This window comes from Diceros bicornis, chromosome X, assembly GCF_020826845.1.
Source record: "Diceros bicornis minor isolate mBicDic1 chromosome X, mDicBic1.mat.cur, whole genome shotgun sequence".
Taxonomy (NCBI): domain Eukaryota; kingdom Metazoa; phylum Chordata; class Mammalia; order Perissodactyla; family Rhinocerotidae; genus Diceros; species Diceros bicornis.
The window spans coordinates 128,796,325-128,814,962 of NC_080781.1; the positions used below are offsets into that span (position 1 = coordinate 128,796,325).

At 46.7% G+C, this 18,638-nt stretch overlaps 1 long non-coding RNA gene and 1 pseudogene across 1 annotated transcript; both read left to right on the forward strand.

Annotated features, from left to right (window-relative positions):
- The first annotated feature begins 7,639 nt into the window (after positions 1 to 7,639).
- LOC131400133 (uncharacterized) lies at positions 7,640 to 9,737 on the forward strand. Its single transcript, XR_009217309.1, has 3 exons — positions 7,640 to 8,021; positions 8,371 to 8,476; positions 9,692 to 9,737. It is a non-coding gene; the product is annotated as an uncharacterized LOC131400133 (long non-coding RNA).
- Positions 9,738 to 9,833: 96 nt separating this feature from the next.
- Positions 9,834 to 11,319, forward strand: LOC131400378 (melanoma-associated antigen 10-like; annotated as a pseudogene).
- The last annotated feature ends 7,319 nt before the right edge of the window (positions 11,320 to 18,638 follow it).

Here is an 18,638-nt window from a genome sequence, read left to right on the forward strand (position 1 = left end):
TTAACTTCCTTTATAATTATAAAAGAATAGTAATATCACTGTTGTACTTGGTGACAGTTTCTTTTCATGAAAAAATATTGAAACATTAGGGTTGTATTACAACCTTGTGATGAAACCAAATTAATATGCTCTACATCTTGATCTCATCATCAGATCACTTTTAATTTGAATAATGAAATGTCTCCATGGAGCCAAGGTTTTATTCTGCGCTCAAATGTCTGCCCATGAGAGAATGGTATGAGTATCTATTCAAATGATATCAAAGAGTTAGGTGATATTATCGGCTATGTTGAGAAATTGATTCGCTGATCTATTTTGATAGAAAATGTCCTCAGAGACTGTTTTCACATTTAAAAGCATTGGGTCAGCCTTAGCAGCAAGAAAGCATCTAAATTGCTATTATTTAAAAATTGTGATCTCTCTCAGGCTCCTCTTGGCTAGAACAACAATAACAACAACAAAGAAAATGTTTTGTATTTTTTTTAATTTAATTACACACACTGTACCTTGCTCCTATTCTTCAATGAAAGGAAACATGAAGTTTGGTTCAGGATTATAGAAAGACGGTATGGATACTACTAGTGCTGAATGATTACTTAAATTGCAATGTAGGACATAACATTCATACAGAGCACACAGGATTCACAAGAAATAGTAAAATAATTTATGGGAACATTGTTGGCTATTAACATGTAAAACAAAAGTGTCAAAAATAAGGAAAATAAGAAATAAGAATTTCTCTAGCTCTAGTTCATGAACATGGGTTCTACACCCCTAAAGTTCCCATTTGGGGACAGAAGATTTCAGACTTACATTCACTTGACTTTGGAATGATCTTTTTTATCTTGAAAGGCCCTATTTGAAAAGCATGAAACTTACTTACAGCCACCTTCATCTCTTCCCACATCTGTCCCTTGGCCCATCCCTCAAAAAAGACTATTCATGACACTTTCCTATGCAAAACCTTTCAAGGATTTCCCATAACCTACTAGATTGATTCAAAAAATTTTAGGAAGACATTCAAGTTTCTTTAACATCATTTTCAAAGTGTTCCAAGATCTGGCCCCAGCTCAACTCTTGCCACCTCAACATTCAAATCGATACAAAAAGTGAACTCTTTGCAGTCTCCAAATAGATCTTTTCATCTCTTATTTCTCTGCCTCTTTGCATGTGCTGGGAATATTCTTCCTTCTGATGTTAATTTCTGCTAGTCCTAAAAGGACCAATTTAAGCAATAATCTCTTCTATTGTCTCTGAAAAGCCTTCCTCGGTATGCCATTTTGGGTGAGGTGCTAGCAGCCCATGTGCTCCCAGGTCAAAAACAGAAATAAATAAGCTTTATTCCTTTAAGAACAAGGAAAAATTATTGCCATTAAGGATTTAAAAAGCTAACTGTATATATAATTAAATAATATGACTTCATAGTGGAACTAAAAAGGCTATACATGTTATCTACTCAGCAAGTTTTTACCAAAGAAAAGTTACTCCCACAGTGTAAGACGGCCACGTTAGCAGAGTTGATATGTTTTGGAAGGCCACTCCACTGAGTAAATTACAACTCACCTCTGCAGGGAACCGGAGCAGCAATTTCCTCCACAGTAACAGCAGGAACTTGTCATTCAATCAACAGGAATAGAGACAGTGATGGTGGTGAATACTTTTGTTGTAAATACCATTGCACGTGTGTGTTTAATACATCTAAGTTCTGGAATTAACTGATAGTAAGAGTCTAATCTCCTTTCTCCAGGGACCTGACACCAGAATTGGAATGATTGTTCACCTCAGCTGCAATCTCACTCCTAACTATCACTTGGAGATGGAAATGGCATGTAAATCAGCCTATAGCCATGCCACCGTTTCCCCACTCATAAGAAGATATCACTAACATTTCACTTCTAGTCGATTTTTCAAAATCCTATTTGATCCATAAAATGTAAAAATTCTACAAACGATTTACTCATGAAATTAGATTGAAATCTCGACTCCATGCATATTACTGACATCAATAGAGACAATTGCAGTTCTAGAATTTTTATATTGGTGGAGTTTGGCATCAGCAATTGGTTGAGAGAAATGGGCAGAAAGGCTGAAGGACTTGTCCTAGGCTGAATTTGCATAGCATTCTCACTGTTTCTTACCTGCACATATATATGTGGGGAAGCATTTGTGGGAAAATCTAATGAGTATCACGGTGTCCTAAACCCTGTGGCCCCTGATGCCTTGACATCTCCACTGACTGCAGAGGCTATACCAAGCCTACTGTGCAGCTTTCTGAAGGAAGAGTTAGCATATTTCCGAGCGTTGAGACCTGGATTCTTGCCTTAAATTTGCTACTGAGTATTTGGGTGATGCTGAATAAGTTATTTTCCCTCTTTGGATTCTAGTTTTTTCTTCTAAAAATGTGAGGACATTGGGTTCCTTCATCCTATGGTCTCTTCCAGTTTTAATACTCTATGCTAGAAATGTATTAGCTTCAATGAGGTCCAGCGCTTTCTATTTTGTAAAAATCTAAATCTTGGTCCTAGATGTTCAATGCCATAAATTTCCACATCCTAATATATTCACCAGTATAGTTAGCAGGGACTGAACACACACTATGTACCAGGCCCTGTGCTAAGAGTTTTACATATGTTAATTCATCTGTTTCCCACAACAACCTTGGGAAGTAGGTTCTATTATTATTTCCACCTTTTAGATGAAGAAACTAAGGCTCAGAGAGGTTAAGAAACTAGACCTAGATCACCCAACTAGGAAGTAGCAGAATCCAGATTTGAACCAGGTCCATGTCCTTACCTTTGTGCCATATTGCCTCTAATGAATGTCACAGGAGTAATACTAATGAGTATAACATTAATATACGTTGAGTTGTACTACATTTGGCTATTTAATAGGCCTTAGCACTACTGTGCAAATAATTAGCATGGACAGTATCATCCCTTTTATAGATGTAGGAATTAATCAGTTCCCAAATGTTACTCGCTGGCAGTTCAGCATTCTTTCCTCTACATGTCAATGTTTTCTAATATTGAAGGCTGCAATACTAAGCTCGGATTAACGTGTTAATTCACTAAGTATTTGTGAAAGCTTACATGTTCTAGGCACTGTACTTAGATGAAACTGATAAAAAGGATCATTTTTTTTGACAAAAGTACAAGTATCATATAATGCTTTCACCATTAAATTGGGGATGGCCTTTCCAATAAAGTGGCTTCTAAGTAGAGAGCTGAAGAAAATGATGATGCACAGCTGATATCTTGGAGAAGAACCTTCCAGGCAGAAGAATGCAAAGTCCCTGAGATGGACTTATGCATTGTGGGTTACAGGAATCACAGACTGGTCAGTGTGATGGAGCAAAGCGATCCAGGAGGAGAATAAGCATTGAAGTCATAGAGTTAATAGGTGGCCAGATCATATAGAGCCTTCTTAGGAATTTTGATTTTACTCTGATCAAGATGAAAAGCTTTTGGAAATTTCATTAAAGGAAAAACATGATCTGGTGTAAAATATACAGTAGGGGATCAAGTATATAAGAAATAATCATTGTCATTATTACTTTACTAAGTATTTTCCAGAAGTATTTTCCAGTTGCCCAGATGTTTTTCAAAAACAGTTTTAGCTACCTGACTTTCTAATAATTTTATTTTTAAATATTAGTTGTCAATATTCAGACTTTTTTTTTTTTTTTTTTTTGGTGAGGAAGACTGTCCCTGAGCTAACATCTGTACCAATCTTCCTCTATTTTGTACGTGGGACACCACCACAGCGTGGCTTGATGAGCAGTGTGTAGGTCCACGCCCGGGATCTGAACTCACAAACCTCGGGCCTCCAAAGCAGAGCACACGAACTTAACCACTACACCACTGGGCTGGCCCCAAAACTCAGACTTTTGAAGCTTTCTACAAATTCAGGTTTAGGGATAGTTTTCTTTTCTTTTCCTTTCTTTTGTTTTCTTCTTCTCCTTCTCCTTATTCTTCCTCCCCCTTCCCTTCCCCTTTATTTCTCTCTCTCTCTCTGTCTCTCTCCCTCTTTCTTTTTCCTTTCTTGTCCTCTTTTAGATTCAGTCGGGCGCATAGGATAACATAGGACCAGCCTTGATGTCTGAAATGACTTCATGTGCTCTGTTATAACAAGTGCCCAAAAGCATGTTAACCTCCAATGGATGATCTAGAAATAGAAGCTGTCTTAAGCTCAACTCAGCATTATTGTACCACGGGTTATGGGGTCCAGCCTGCACAGTCTATATTTCAGTCAATGGCAAGGTATTTATACACACTGGTTCTCAAACAGAACAATGGCTTTGATCAGTGGTTCTCAACTTTTATTGCCCATGAGGAAAATGATGGGCCTTCAAGCAATATACAACTCAAGGGCCTTTCTGCAGAATAGAGAAGACGGGATGCAAGGCATGCTCATTTCTCAGCACATTCATTATAACTCCATCCCTTCCTCTTACGCCCAAAAAAGCATATTGGAACGCAAGTGGGTTTGTAAGAGAGTGACATTTTTATCGGTATAGTTGATACATAAATATACCTGGTTCAAATGCTAAGCTGAACAAGAAATACAATACCATTTTTCTATAATTGCACTTAATTTGCATGTGGCAAAAACTTAATCAATTCAGAATCTCTGTCACATTCCCTAGAGTTGTGTCCATCTGACATCTGAGATGCGCATCATCCCATCAGGATCTTTGTGGCTGATTCATGCAGAACACATCTTTGTCATCTGTCAATTTCAGCCACAGGGCTTTTCTAGTTCCAACTCTCTAAGACACTTCCATGCCCCTCTTAGGGGCATGGGAAACATTTAACTGCTTCCTTCCACTATTCTGATTCTTGAAGAAACAAGGTAGGGCTTTTAGAGGACCTTTACTTCTTCAGTGCTATGCTCAGATAGCGCTACTACCTCTGATATGCTGTGCACAGAATACAGTGCATGGTGACTATGTCAGACAGTCTTAGGCCCATCTTCCCAGACAGATCACTTGGACATTTCTTTCCATCTCTCACTACTCTGGGCTGGAGGCAATTTTGCCTCTTTTATTCTCTCAGGCATATGGATGTATTCTCATCTCTGGTTCCCAAACTTATCGTTGGTTTCTATCATTCAGTTATTCCCCACCCACCCAACAATTTAGGATGGGCATGGGTTGGGAGTTCAGAGTGCAAGACTCCATCTCAGGCACCAACAATATCTATTTATTCATTGTAGATTATGATACATAGCTCTTCATTCCACACTTCAGGGATGGATCTTCATATAGTCTAAGCAAAACATGAATATCCATCAGGATATGCTACAATTTGCTGGAAAACAAACAAATCCAAAATCTTAGTCACTTAATATAACAAAGGTTTAATTCTTACTCATATTAAATACCAAAGGTCAGCTAGAGTGTCTAATCCATGTCGGGAGTGGGGAGGGGACCCGGGCACTGCCAGACATCCAGAGGAGGATCTTGAGGGAGAACCAAAGAGACTCCCTTTCCAGATAGAGGGAGACCCACAGAAAGCTGCCCATGCTGTCAGCATGGGAGGTCCCAGGCAGGGCAGTCAGGCAGAAGCACCCCCTCCCCTAGTCCTCTTTCGAGAAGGGGAGTCTCAGAGAAATGGGGGCCTTGGACTGAGGGACGCATCATGAGGTCAGCAAAAGGGAGGACATGTAAGCCCTATCAGGAGTAAATATAAATATCTTGAACATGTCTGAGGGTATGCTACAATCTCAGATGAGGGGGCGTGGCCTGGGGGGTCCGGGGCCCCGGGGCTCTTGATGTCAACCCTTGGTAGCCCTGGCTCATAGTGGCAGATATGATGCTCCCTCACTTCCACCTTGATGCTTTCAGGGAGGGGAGGGGCATGTTCTGGGGCCCATGAACTCAGGTCAACAGAGGGAAGCGACCCGGGCAGTGCCAGGAGTCGGGGTGAGGACTCGGAGCTAAGACTGAGTGGTTTCTCCACCCCGGGCAGAGTGGGGCATCCCGGTTTCCGCCCAGCCCCTTCAGTCATCCCTGGGTGGCTCAAGGCAGGGTTCCCAGAGGTGGCATGTGGGGACTTTCATCTCGGGAGTCTGGGGGACAGGACGCTTTCTCTGAGGGGTGTCGTCTTAGGTGGGGCGAGAGGAGCCCAGGCTCTGCCAGGCTGCAAGGCGAGGACCCTGAGGCAGGAGGGGGAGGCTTCCCACCGCAGAGAGAGGGCCGAGCCCTGCCTGTGCTGTCAGTCCCGGACCCCCCCAAGCACAGGGGGTCCGCTGTGGCGACCGTGACGTCCATTTGGGGGTCTGAGGGACGTGAGGCTTCGTGTGAGGGGCCCCGATTCAGGTCAGCGAAGGGAGGAGTCCCAGGTGTTGCCCGGCAGAAGGCGAGGAGCCTGACGGAGGAGTGAGGGGAGCCCCCGCAACACCCCGCGCCTTGCCCTTAACTGCCAGCCCTGGGAGGGCCAGGCAGGGTTCCCGGATGTTCCCTTTCCTGACTTGTATCTTGGGGGTCTGAGGGGTGGGGCTTCAGAGCAGCAGAGGGAGGAGCCCTAGGCCTGGCCAATCATCAAGGAGAGGACCCTGAGGGAGGCGTGGAGGCACCGCCCACTGCAGACGGAGGGACTCCAGCCCCGCCGTGCCCCTGCAGTCATCCCTGGGAGGCCCCGGGCGGGGTTCCCGGATGTGGCGTCTCGCGAGTCTGAGCCGCGCGAGGCTTTGTCTGAGGGGCGACGTAGGTCGGTCGAGAGGCCGTCCAGGCTCTGCCCGGCTGCGAGGTGAGGACCCTGCGGCAGGAGGGGTTGACTTCCCGCCGCAGAGAGAGGGCCGAGCCCTGCCTGTGCTGTCAGTCCCGACCCCCCCAAGCACAGGGGGTGCGCTGTGGCGGCCGTGACGTCCATTTGGGGGTCTGAGGGCCCGACTCCGGTCAGCGGAGGGGCGTCCCAGGCGCTGCCCACGGGGAGACCTCCCTGCACGAGGGGCGCGGCGGCCCTGGCGTGCCCCTGCTGCGGGCCCCGAGCAAGCCCGGGCGGGGCTCCCCGAGACGGTGGGGCCCGACTTCCACGTGGGGGTCTCGGGGCGGGAGAGGGACGGGTCACAGGCCCTGCCGGGCGTTGAGGCCGGGCCGCAGTGGCGCTCTCGCCCGAGAGAGGGGGCCGGCCCCTCCCCCCGCCCCTCTTGTCATCCCCGGGAAGCCCCAGGCGGGGCCCGGGTTGTGGTGTATCCGGACTTCCATGCTGGGAGGCTGAGGGACTGGAGGCTTTTCTGAGGGTGAGGACTCAGGTCCTGAGAGGGAGGAGTCCCGGGCTCTAGCCAGCGTCAGTGTAAGGACTGAGGGCGCCGGCTGCCGCGGAGCCGATGGGGCCCAGAGCTTCTCTGCCCTTGCTGTCAACAGGGGAGGACTGGGCGTGGTGACTGCGTGCGGCCCCCTCACCTTCTTCTGGGGAGGGGGTGTCGGGGAGGTGAGGACTTGGTCTGGGTCTGAGGGGGGTGGCCTGAGTTCAGCAGAGGGAGAAGCACCGCACGCAGCCAGATGTCAAGATGAGGACTCTGAGGGCGGATTAAGGGGACCTCTCGCCCCATAGAGAGGGGTCTCGCAGAAGCTTGTCCCCGCTCAGCCCTGGGAGGCCACACAGCAGGGTTGCCAAGCGTGGTGTTTTCTGCCGGGAGTCGAGTTAAGCACCCTTGGTGAGGCCAGAAGGCCCTGGGAGGATCTGAGCAGGGGTGGCCAGATGGGAGGAACTCTCATTTCTGCCACATGCTCTACCAGGAGTCAAGGGGATGGAGTGTCGCAGGGAAGTGAGGTCTTGGCTGGAGGGAGAGACTCCAGGTCAGCAGAGGGTGGGCCAGGCTTTGCCAGAAGTGCAGATGAATACCTTGAGGGAGGACTGAGTGTATTCCCCATGCCAGAACAGACCCCAGGCAGAGGTGGCTGGATTTGGTGTCTTTTTACTTTTGTCTGGAGTGTTCCAGGGAGGTGAAGGCCTTGGTCTGAGCTGGTGACATCAGCAGAGGGAGGAGTCCCAGGATCTGTGAGGAGTCAAGATAAGGTAAGGACCTTGAAGGAGGACTAAGGGTACCCCCCCAACCCAGACAGAAGGGGCCTCACAGAAACTCCACCCTGTCCCCACTGTCTACCCTGGGAGGATCTGGGCAGAAGATCCACCTTCCTGCATGGTGTGGGTGGAGGTGTCTCTGGGAGGTGAGGCCTTGATCTGAGAGGGTGATTTCAGGTGACCAGAGGCGGTGAGCCCAGGCCCTGCCAGGAGTAAAGAATACCTTAAGGGAGGACGGCGGGAACCCCCATCCCAGAACAGATGGGGTTCAGCCCCTGTGTCAGCCCTGGGAGATGCCGGGCAGGGGTGGCTAGATGTGATGTCTCTTTACTTTTGTCTTGAGTGTCTCAGGGAGGTGAAGGCCTTGGTCTGAGTGTGAAGGCAGGTTAGCTGAGGGAGCCACATCAGGTCAGAAGAGGGAGGAGTCCCAAGCTCTACCAGGTGTCAAGGTAAGGACCCTTGGTGAGCACCAAAGGTACTCCCCCCCCACCCCCAAAAAGAAGAGACCCCACAGAGTCTGACTGTCTCTTGTTCTCAGCCCTGGGAGGACCCAGGCAGGGCTGGCTGGATATGGTATGCCCTCCCTTTCTGCTAGGGTGAGTGAGATGTCTCAGAGAGGTGAGGTCATGGTCTGAGGTGGTGACGTCCAGTCAGCAGGGGGTGGCCCAGGCCCTGCCAGGAGTAACGATGAGTACAATGAGGGAGGATTGAGGATAGCCCCACCACAGAACAGGTGGGGCCAGCCCTTGCTTTTGGCACTGGAAGGAGCTAGCAGGAGTGGCAAGATGTGGTGCCTCCTTCCCTTTGTCCAGGGGTTCTCAGGGAGGTCAGGGCCTCATTCTGAGGAGGCAGCAGTCTGAGGGGGAGCCGCATCAGATCAGCAGAGGGAGGAGTCCCAGACTCTGCCATGGTTTAAAGTAAGGACCCTGAGTGAGGACTGAGGGCACACCGCCACCCAAAACTGAAGGCATACCCAGCCCTACCCTGCCCTTGCTGTCAGCTCTGGGAGGCCCTGGCGCATAGTGGCCAGATATGGTGCGTTCTCACTTCCTTCTTGGTGGTCTCAGGGAGGCGAGGGCTTGTTTTGAAGAGGCTGGGCTCAGGACAGCAGAGGGAGGAGTCCCAGGCCCTACCAGACATCAGTGTGAGGAATGAGTGTAACCCTCAGCTAGGAGAGAGGGATCCCAACAGACTTTGGCCAGCCCTTGTTGTCACCCTGGGAGGCTCTGAGTAGGTGTGGTAGAATGTGTCGCCCTTCATTTCCTCCTCATTGGCTAAGGCTAGCAGAGGTGGGGGTGGGGTGGGGCGGGCCTTGTTAGGGGAAAGGTGAGAAACTTAGTGAGCACAGAAGGGACTATCCACTCCGGAGCAGTGGCGACCTCACAGAGCCTGGCCCCTCCTCACCTGTCAGGGGCTCCAGGAACCATCAGGTGAGGGCCTTGGTATGAGGCCCGTGTCCTCAGGTCAGCAGAACAGAGGAGGTCCAGGCAGTGCTAGGAGTCAAGGGTGAGGTACACACCCTGAATGTCTACCAAGGACTCCACCCACACCAGCACAGGAGGGACCCCACAGTGCCTGATCCCACCGGCCCACAGTCAGCCGTGGAAGCCTTGGGCTGTGCTGGCCGGCTGCACCCTGAGGAGCTTTCTCACATCCTCCTTCAGGTTCCTAGGGGACAAACTGTCCAGGAACACAGGAGCTCTGTGAGGCCCTAGAGCACGCCCTAAAGAGGAGACCTGTAAGTTGGCCTTTGTCAGAGCTGCCAAGGGCGTGTTTCTCTGCTGAGGCTGCTGACCCTCTCCCTCTCTCCCCTAGGCCCGTGGGATCCCATCTGCCACCATCCTGCTCACAGTTCCACCTGCTGCCTCCAACAAGAGTCATCATGTCTCACTCTCCAAAGCGTCCATGCCTCACATTTGAGCCAGACTTTTGGGCCCAAAATGAGATACAGGACCTGGTGGTAGCACAGGATCCCACAGCTGAGGAGGAGGATGATATCTCCTCCATTTCCTCATGCTCTTTCACCTTCTCCTACCCCTCCACCTCCTCCTCCCCCCCTTCTTCTCCTGTGATCCCATGTATCTCAGTGGAGGAGGAGGAGGAAGGGAAGGAGAAGGAGGAGGGAAAGGAGGAAGACAAGGGAAAGGAGGAGGAGGAGGAAGAGGGGGAGGAGAAGGAGAAGGGGAAGGAGGAGGAGGGGAAGGAGGAGGAGGAGGGGAAGGAGGAGGAGGAGGGGAAGGAGGAGGAGGAGGGGAAGGAGGAGGAGGAGGGGAAGGAGGAGGAGGAGGAAAAGAGGGAGGAGCCTGCTTCTGTGACATTGAGTCTTCCTCAGAGTCCCCAGAGCTCCTGCTCCTTCTCCTCCACGTCATGGTGCATATCAGATGACGGCTTCAGCAGCCAAGAAGAGGAGGATACACGCTCCCCGCAGACCTCAACAGATACTGAATCTGGCCCAGGGACCTGCTAGATGAGAGGGTGACTGATTTGGTGCATTTCATGATCCTCAAGTATCGATTGAAAGAGCCTATCACAAAGGCAGAAATGCTGAAGATTGTCATCAAAAGGTACAAGAAACGATTTTCTCTGATCTTCAAGAAAGCTTCTAAGTGCTTGGAGGTGATCTCTGGCCTTGACATGAAGGAAGTGGGCCCCACCATCCACTCCTATGTCCTTGTCAACTCACTGGACCTCACCCATGATGAGATGCTTAGTGACAACCAGAGCATGCCTAAAAACGGCCTCCTGTTAATCATCCTGGGTGTGATCTTCATAGAGGGCAACTGTGCCCCTGAGGAAGACATCTGGGATTTCCTGAATACGATGGGAGTGTATGCTGGGAGGGAGCACTTCATTTATGGGGAGCCCAGGAAGCTCATTACCAGAGATTGGGTGCAGGAGAATTACCTGGAGTACCGGCAGGTGCGTAATAGTGATCCTGCACGCTATGAATTCGTGTGGGGTCCAAGGGCCCATGTTGAAACCAGCAAGATGAAAGTTCTGGAATTTTTGGCCAAGATCGAAGGGACTGACCCAATTTCCTTCTCCTGCTGGTATGAAGAGGCTTTAAGAGATGAAGAAGAGAGAGCTCGGCCCAGAATTGGCCCCGTGGATAGTCCTACTGCCATGTTCATTGCACAGCGTTGGTCAGCAGCTTCTCCTGCCCCAACTGAAGAATGAACCCAAATCTTCACTCTCTTTGAAAAGGGCAAAGTTCTAAGTAGAAGAGGGTTGGGGTCAGGCTGGGAAAACACGGTATACAACAACTTTGTGTTCCTGTTCTGTGTGGGTTACTTGAAGGTTTATCTTTTATATATATATATATATATATATATATTTTAAATGCTGTTCCTTTTAATAGATTTATTAGCTTTAGAAGCTAAGTTTATGAATGACATTGGTCACACATTTATTACTTTTAGTCAGGTTTAAGAATAAGAGTTTTGATATTTTGTAAAACAAATGGGAGAAATTTCCATCTCCTTTTGTGACCTGGAACAAGATAACATGAAATTGGAATTTCCTTGGAAATATGAAAGAACTCAGCATAAAATAGAGAAAAAATGTAAAGAGTGGTTAATTTTTGGATTCCCTTGAACATTTTAGCCTATTCTGTAAAATTAAAAGATATGTACCTGGATTTGCTTGGCTTATTCGAGAAAGTTAGGAGAAATCTGAATTCATCTTAATAAATTAAAGATCCTGTTCACTGTACTCATTTATTCACCAAGCATTAATTGGATATTTTCTCTTTGGAAAGCACTGTGTTAATCGTGGAAATACTAGGATAAGCAAGACACACACCCTACCCCTAGAACGGTAGATGCTGGGAGCAGCAGTCATATCAGGAAGATGGTGTGATGTCCTCTGTTACCTAAAGAACAAGTGAAAACAAGGAGTGAGGAGGTGGGACTCCAGATATGAGCAGTCAAGTGGAAATGCCCTGAGCCAAGGCAGTTTGGGGCTTTGGGAAACTGCAATTCCTTCTATGGGAGTTAATCATAAGTTAAGCCGTGGGTGGTGGCAGGGGCCAGACTCAGATGATATCTTGTAAAGGTGAGAGAAAAGCCTGGAATGGAAAACTGCTTAGTAGCTACTTTTGGATCGTGGATAAACCAGAGAGAACTCCCTACCTGGAGCAGGTACGGAAGGTGTCCTGAACTCTTGTCCCAGTGCATGAAACAGGTATTCTGTACACATATCTGCAATGATTGCTTGAGAATAGGCTGCTACTCCCTTGAAGTATACCGAGAAGCCACTAGGCTGGCACTCTTTTCCATGCCTGAGAGAGCCAGAGTCTGTTCCATTAAAATGACATTAAAGATAGGTTATCTTGAGTGTAATTAAGCCACATGGAAGCAAGGTCTAGGTTTTGGTGGCAGTGAAATGAATGAAAATAGTATTTTGGATGGATGAGCAACTGGAAGGGAAGGAAGAAGTTGGTCTTTGACTTAAATTCTAGAAACTTGGAGTTATATCAGCTGGGGGAGATTAACACATACCCAGATTAATATATCCTCTAAGAGGAAGAATTTAATGAGTTTTATTTGTGAAGCTGCATTTTTGCCTGATTTGATAGTCTGTCTCCTAGTTGAGCTGCATATTGTCTGAGATGTCCTGGATAAGAACAAAATCCCAGAGGAGAGGGCAGTAGGGTCTGGGGACAAAATAACATTAGAAATAACTGCCATTCATTAAGGATCCAGTAAGTGCCAGGCACTGTGCCAGATGCTTTTCTTACTTTACATACTTTCCAGCAGTCCTGCAGGACAGGGCTCATCAAACGCATTTTACAGATGAGGAATCTAAGGCTCATAGTGCTTGGTAATTTACCCAAGATTATACTGCTAGTAAGTGACAGGGCTGGGACTAGAACCCTGGTCTGAATTCATCTGGGGCCCACGTTGTTCCCACTTCTAGCCTGAGGCAGGTCTTCTGTCTCTTACTCCATTTCTCTTCTCAGTACTCCATAATGTCTCTCAGGAGACAAAAAGAAGGACCATATGACAAGGTACTAAAAGCAGGCCTAAAGAAGGAAGGGGGAAAGAGAATAAAACATAATTTGGGGGTTGTCTGAGTTTATTTGTCTAGGGCCCTCCTCTTCTGAGCCCTAGGATACCTTAATAGCTGACTCTGCCCATGTGCTGGTATTTGTTTTCAGTCCTAGCAATTTCCCGAATTATAGCACCCTCCCCCTGATCTTCCCCAGTGTGCCCTCCTGTCTAATGCTGGAACCTGGCCCGCTGACCAGCTCTTCACTGTCTCCTCCTCTGAAGGCTGTGCCCTGCTCCCAGTGGACAACCAGGACCACCTGTTTTCCCCCTAACAGAACATTCCTACTCCCTGCAGAAGTTCCCTGGCTGTCCCATCCGTCATTCTGGAGCCCTGAAAGCAACAGCTCCTTCGACTTAAAAGTTCAATTTGGACAGTGTTGTTTAGACTGATTTATAGTGAGTTGAATGGTGACCCCCCAAAAGATATGTCCAAGTCATAATTTCCAGTATCTGTGTATGTGGCCTTATTTGGAAATACACCTTTGCGGATGTAATTACATTAGGAATCTTGAGATTATCTTGGATTTAGGGTGCGCCCTAAATACAATGAATAGTGTACATATAAGAGAGAAGAGAGGGAGATTTGACACACACAGACACACAGAAAGGAAAGGGATATGAAGAATGGAGGGAGAGATTGGAGTGATGCATTTACAAGGCAAAGAATGGTGAGGATTGCTGGCAATCACCAGAAGCTAAGACAGAGCCGTGGATGGAGCTCTCCCTCAAAGTCTCCAGAAGGAACCAACCTGCTGACACCTTTATTTTGGACTAGTGGCCTGCAGAACTATGAAAAAATAAATTTCTATTGTTTTAAACTAGCCAGTTTGTTACAGCAGCCCTAGGAAGCTAATACACGGTCATTCCCCCTAGGTGTGTTTAACAAACTCTCAAAATGTTTTCCTAATGGGCTTGTGAGTAAAGTCTGATTTGGCACACAATCCACTTGTTACTGGGATGTAACTGAAGCAAGATAGATTATTTTTGAAACCACCCTGATATTTGCAGTAGAATTTTAATGGGATGTTTTTTGTTTTTAAATTGGCCACTGAACACATACACAGATGAATGAGCTTACTCGTGTCGTTTAATACCAAAGCCTCCCTCATAAAAGGTAGATAAAGCAAGACCATGGAAATCTCTGTGTAAGCAGACATCTGCGGAGGCTGAATTCTTAAAATCCTTGGAGTCCTTCTAGGAGGTGAAGAATGGTTCCTTAGCGGACATGCTAGCTCTGATTAGAAAAGAAAAAACAATCGTTACGGACTACATGTTTGTGTCCCTCCCAAATTCATATGGTGAAACCGTAACCCCCAATGGGGTAGTATTAGGAGGTGGGGCCTTTAGGAAGTAATTAGGTTTCGATGAGGTCATGAGAGTGGAGCTTCCATGATGAGATTAAGTGTCCTTATAAAGAGAGAAAGAGACTAGAGATCTTTCTTGGCCATGTGGCCACGAAACGAGAAGATGGCTGTCTGCAAACCAGGAAGAAGGTCCTCACCAGACACTGAATCTGCCAGCACCATGATCTTGAACTTTGCAGACCCCAAAACTGTGAGAAATAAGTTTCTGTTATTTAAATCACCCAGTCTATGGTATCTTGTTATAGCAGCCCAAGCTGACTAAAACAACCATACTTCCATTGCCCCTTGTCTGTGTACCTGCCCCACAAGAAAATCCTAGTTTGCAGTGTGCCAAAAGGCACCTGTGCAAGTGTTCAGAAATGTTCAGTCATGTGGAAGGTAGCAGAGGCTCATAAATTAAGATTTTGACCATGCATCAGAAGGAAAGGGAAAATTCTCAGTCTGCTGAGATTATAGAGGTTATTGCAAAGAGCAGTGCACAAAAGTGCTATTGAGTGAAGAAGGGTGAGTTCTCTTTTCTAAGATTTACAGGATCCTTTGAAAACTAGATGTGGTCCTGTATTTAAAATCACCTGTCACAAAGCAGGCTCATGAAAATGTTGGTGAATTTCAAGGCACATTTGGTCTTCTTAGAAACTCCTTCAAGAAATGAGGAGGGTTGTTGTCATAACAAAATATAATAGTAGCTTTTTATTGAACACCTACTATGTGACCATTTATGGGAGAGACTACAAGAGCTCATCTACCTCTTGTCTTACTGTCCTTCCTGGGTGGTCCACTTGTAGTTACGCAGGAGCCACTATGCCCTTTCCATGCTTCCTCCGCCATTCAGCAGCAAACATGGAGACCCCGTGTTGAGATAGTGGAGCTACAAGACGGAAGCAGCCTGGATTCCTGGGTCACCTGAGAGTGGAGAGTCCCTGCCAGCCCACATGAGAGTTTATGTGAACAACCATAACAAAAACTTTGTTGTGTTAAGCCACTTATATTTCAGGTTTTGTCTATTGCATCAGCTAGCAGTTACTTTAATTGATTAATACACAGCTGCTATTTCTGGTTTTAGGCTTATTTAAATATTTTACTTACAAAGGTAGTAGTTATTATATTCTTGTTGTAAAAAATTCTAAAAATACAAATCAGTCACAATTCTCCCCTTTACAAAGTTCCTACATAATTCAGCCCCATTATCAGAGGTAACCACAATTAACAATCTGCTGTGTATTACTTTAAAGCTTATTCTAGGCTTTTTCAGATATATGTATAAAAAATGTATTGTAAAATATATTGTAAAAATATATTTTCTTTTAACATACTTGGTAATGATGATATACTAACCTTTCACTTACCTTTGCCACTTAATAAAGTGAATGCAAGATCTTTCCATGACAGCACTTACTCCCTGGAATTCTAAAGTACATATGTGCCATAATTAAGTACTTCTCCTCCTGATGGATGCGTAAGTTCTTTCCCATTGGCTATGATGATTAATAGAACTGAAATCAAGATCTTTTACATGAATTCTTGGGAAAATGTATATGCTTTCTAATAAGAAAGACATAACATAGAAGTTAGGTTAATGTGCAAAGGGTATAAACATTTTAAATTTTTATAAACATTGCCGAAATTGTATTCCCATATATTTTCTCACAAATTACTGTAAGTGAATATCCTTCACTGTCATAAACATATAATTTTACCAATATTTTAAATTTTGGTCAAAATTATGAGTGAAAAAATATTGTGTCAATGTTATTTTAATTTGGTCTCTCAATTTCTCTTCAGGTTAAGCAGAAAAGTAACTTACTCCCTCACCCATATAATGCCAGATTTCTGCAGTGATGTCCTGAGGGAAGGGCCTCCCCTGTGCAGGATTTAGAATTATGAAATGTCAGCAGGACATTTCCCCTTACTTTGAGAAGCAAGAATTTAGCCACAATGACCAGGAACCAGGGAAGGGGACCAGACAGGACACCCTCAGTCGGTGAAAGGCACTGAGAGCATCCTGGGAAGAGCAATTGCTAGAGTCCACGAGAGAGACCACATGCAAAACCAAGTCCAGAGAGCCCCGGGAAGGCTAGTGGTCAGGGCTTTGAGTCCCGAGTTCAACGGAGGGAGAAGAGTCCAGAAGGAGAGTTAGTGGGGAATCGGGGTAGGAGGTACTGGACAATTTACATGAACAGGCGTGGGAAATCTCGGAATCCTCATCACCAGCTGGGAGTCTCAGTGTGGTCTACTCGAGTAAAAGGTCGACTGGAGGAGTGGGCCAGTGGCACGCCAGACACTGCCTCCTACCTTAGAGTCGCCCCCATGTCCTGTCAGGAGGAGCATAGCTGCTCCCCTGCGTCATTCGGGTGAGCAACACTCTTGAGTACTCTCGCGGTCCAGTGCACCCGTGCCAGTGTCCCAGGGCTGGGAGCTGTCTTGATGCCTGCTGGAGGCTGGGATGTTTCCCCTGTGAACAGTGGACCCCTCCATAGAGACTAGGGCTGTGTGAGTGAGTGGGGTTGGGGACTGATGTCTGACAGTTGAGACAGGCCAGGGGCAGCAGTGAGCAGTGGAAGGGAGTGGCTGTGCAGCTGCAAGGAGGGAGGAATTGGAGGGGCAATGCCCTGGGACTAATCACCTCAGTGACTCTGCAGATAAAGGGCTGGGTGTGGACATGCCTTGAAATAGATCCAGATGGCGTCCCTGGCTCAGGCTGCCTGCCATGGATTCTGAGCTGTTGGCACACTGGAGGGCGGGTGTCCTGTGGCCGAGACTGCTGGTCTACATTGCCACCAGATACCGTCTGGGATAGAGGATTGGCCCATGGTGCAGACATTTGCAGGGTGGACGGAACCCCGTGGAGACGGTGCTCTTCGTTGTTAAACTGAACGGAGGTGAGGGGATGTGTGAGGTCCAATGCAGAAAGCACCACGTACTATCCTGTTGAGAGCATCTCCATCTCTAAGACGGTGTTTGCACAGAGGGAGGAGATGTCCAACATGACACTCGCAGTGAGAGTTTCCCATGGGAATTCTGAAGTTCCACGAGCAGCTGTAGCACTTTGGGTTTCTGCCACGCAGGCAGAAGGCCTGGGCAGGGAACACGCTCCGCATTTTGAATCATTGAATGTGACCCTCTGGCATTTTGATTGATTCATTCATTCTTTCATTTATTGATTCAACAATTATTTATTGAACACATAATGAGTTAAAAACACCAAGTAAACAAAGCAAAAGAAAATGACAAGGCACTTAATTCAGGCAGTGGGTGGGAGAAGGTGAGGAGACAGATTTTAGGGAAATTCTGTGAAATTGTGGCAGAGAGTGTATAATGATTCTGAGTTCTGAAGGTTGCTAACTAGTAGAAGCTGTTCCTCCTACCTGAGGCTGAGGATAAAGAAGGAAGAGTTGGTGGCGATGTGAGTTGGGGGTAGGGATGAGGAAGGGTGTGGCGGATGAGGTCAGTGTGGGCCATGTAGATGGCGAGGTTGAGTGGGTGGTCCGGATGTGGCTGTCCAGTGGGCAGTAGGAAACATGGGTTGGACTATGAGGAGAGGGCTTGGGCTGGAGACTGGATTATGCTGCATCAGTAGAGGTCATTTTTTGTATAGATAGTGGTCTACATGCTACAGGATGTCCTTCCCTCTCCTGCAAACACAGGCAGCAGCTAAAATCACACAAAGGTTAATAAATCCAGAGAAGGCCTTATAGGGAAACAGTACTCACCTGGTTTAAGGAAACAAGAAAACTTTCTCTGGTGGATTTCTGGGTGAGATATTTTTTTATGTGTATCACTTATATATACACTTATATATATAAGTATATAATATGTATATATATACACTTAATGTATATCTATCTATTTATCTATATAACATATACACACACTCACATATGTACACATATATATGCCTGTTTATTTGTGGCTCATATTATATGTAGAGTGATATAGTGTGAGTGTTCAATCACACATCTGCTGTTTCAGATCACTTTTAAGGCTCTGCTCTTGGCATCCTTTGTCCAAGTCTGAGCTTACACACACCAGTACCCAGACACTTACTCCTCTAATCTAGTGTGTCTGTTTTAGGAAGCTGCCAGCTCTGCGGTAGCTAAAGTTCCTCATGGCAAACAGAGCAAAAGGCTGGAGGCAAACTTGGGCCAGAGTACCTGGAGGCCAGTTCTCCACAATGCTTACTATATATGACTGGTGGA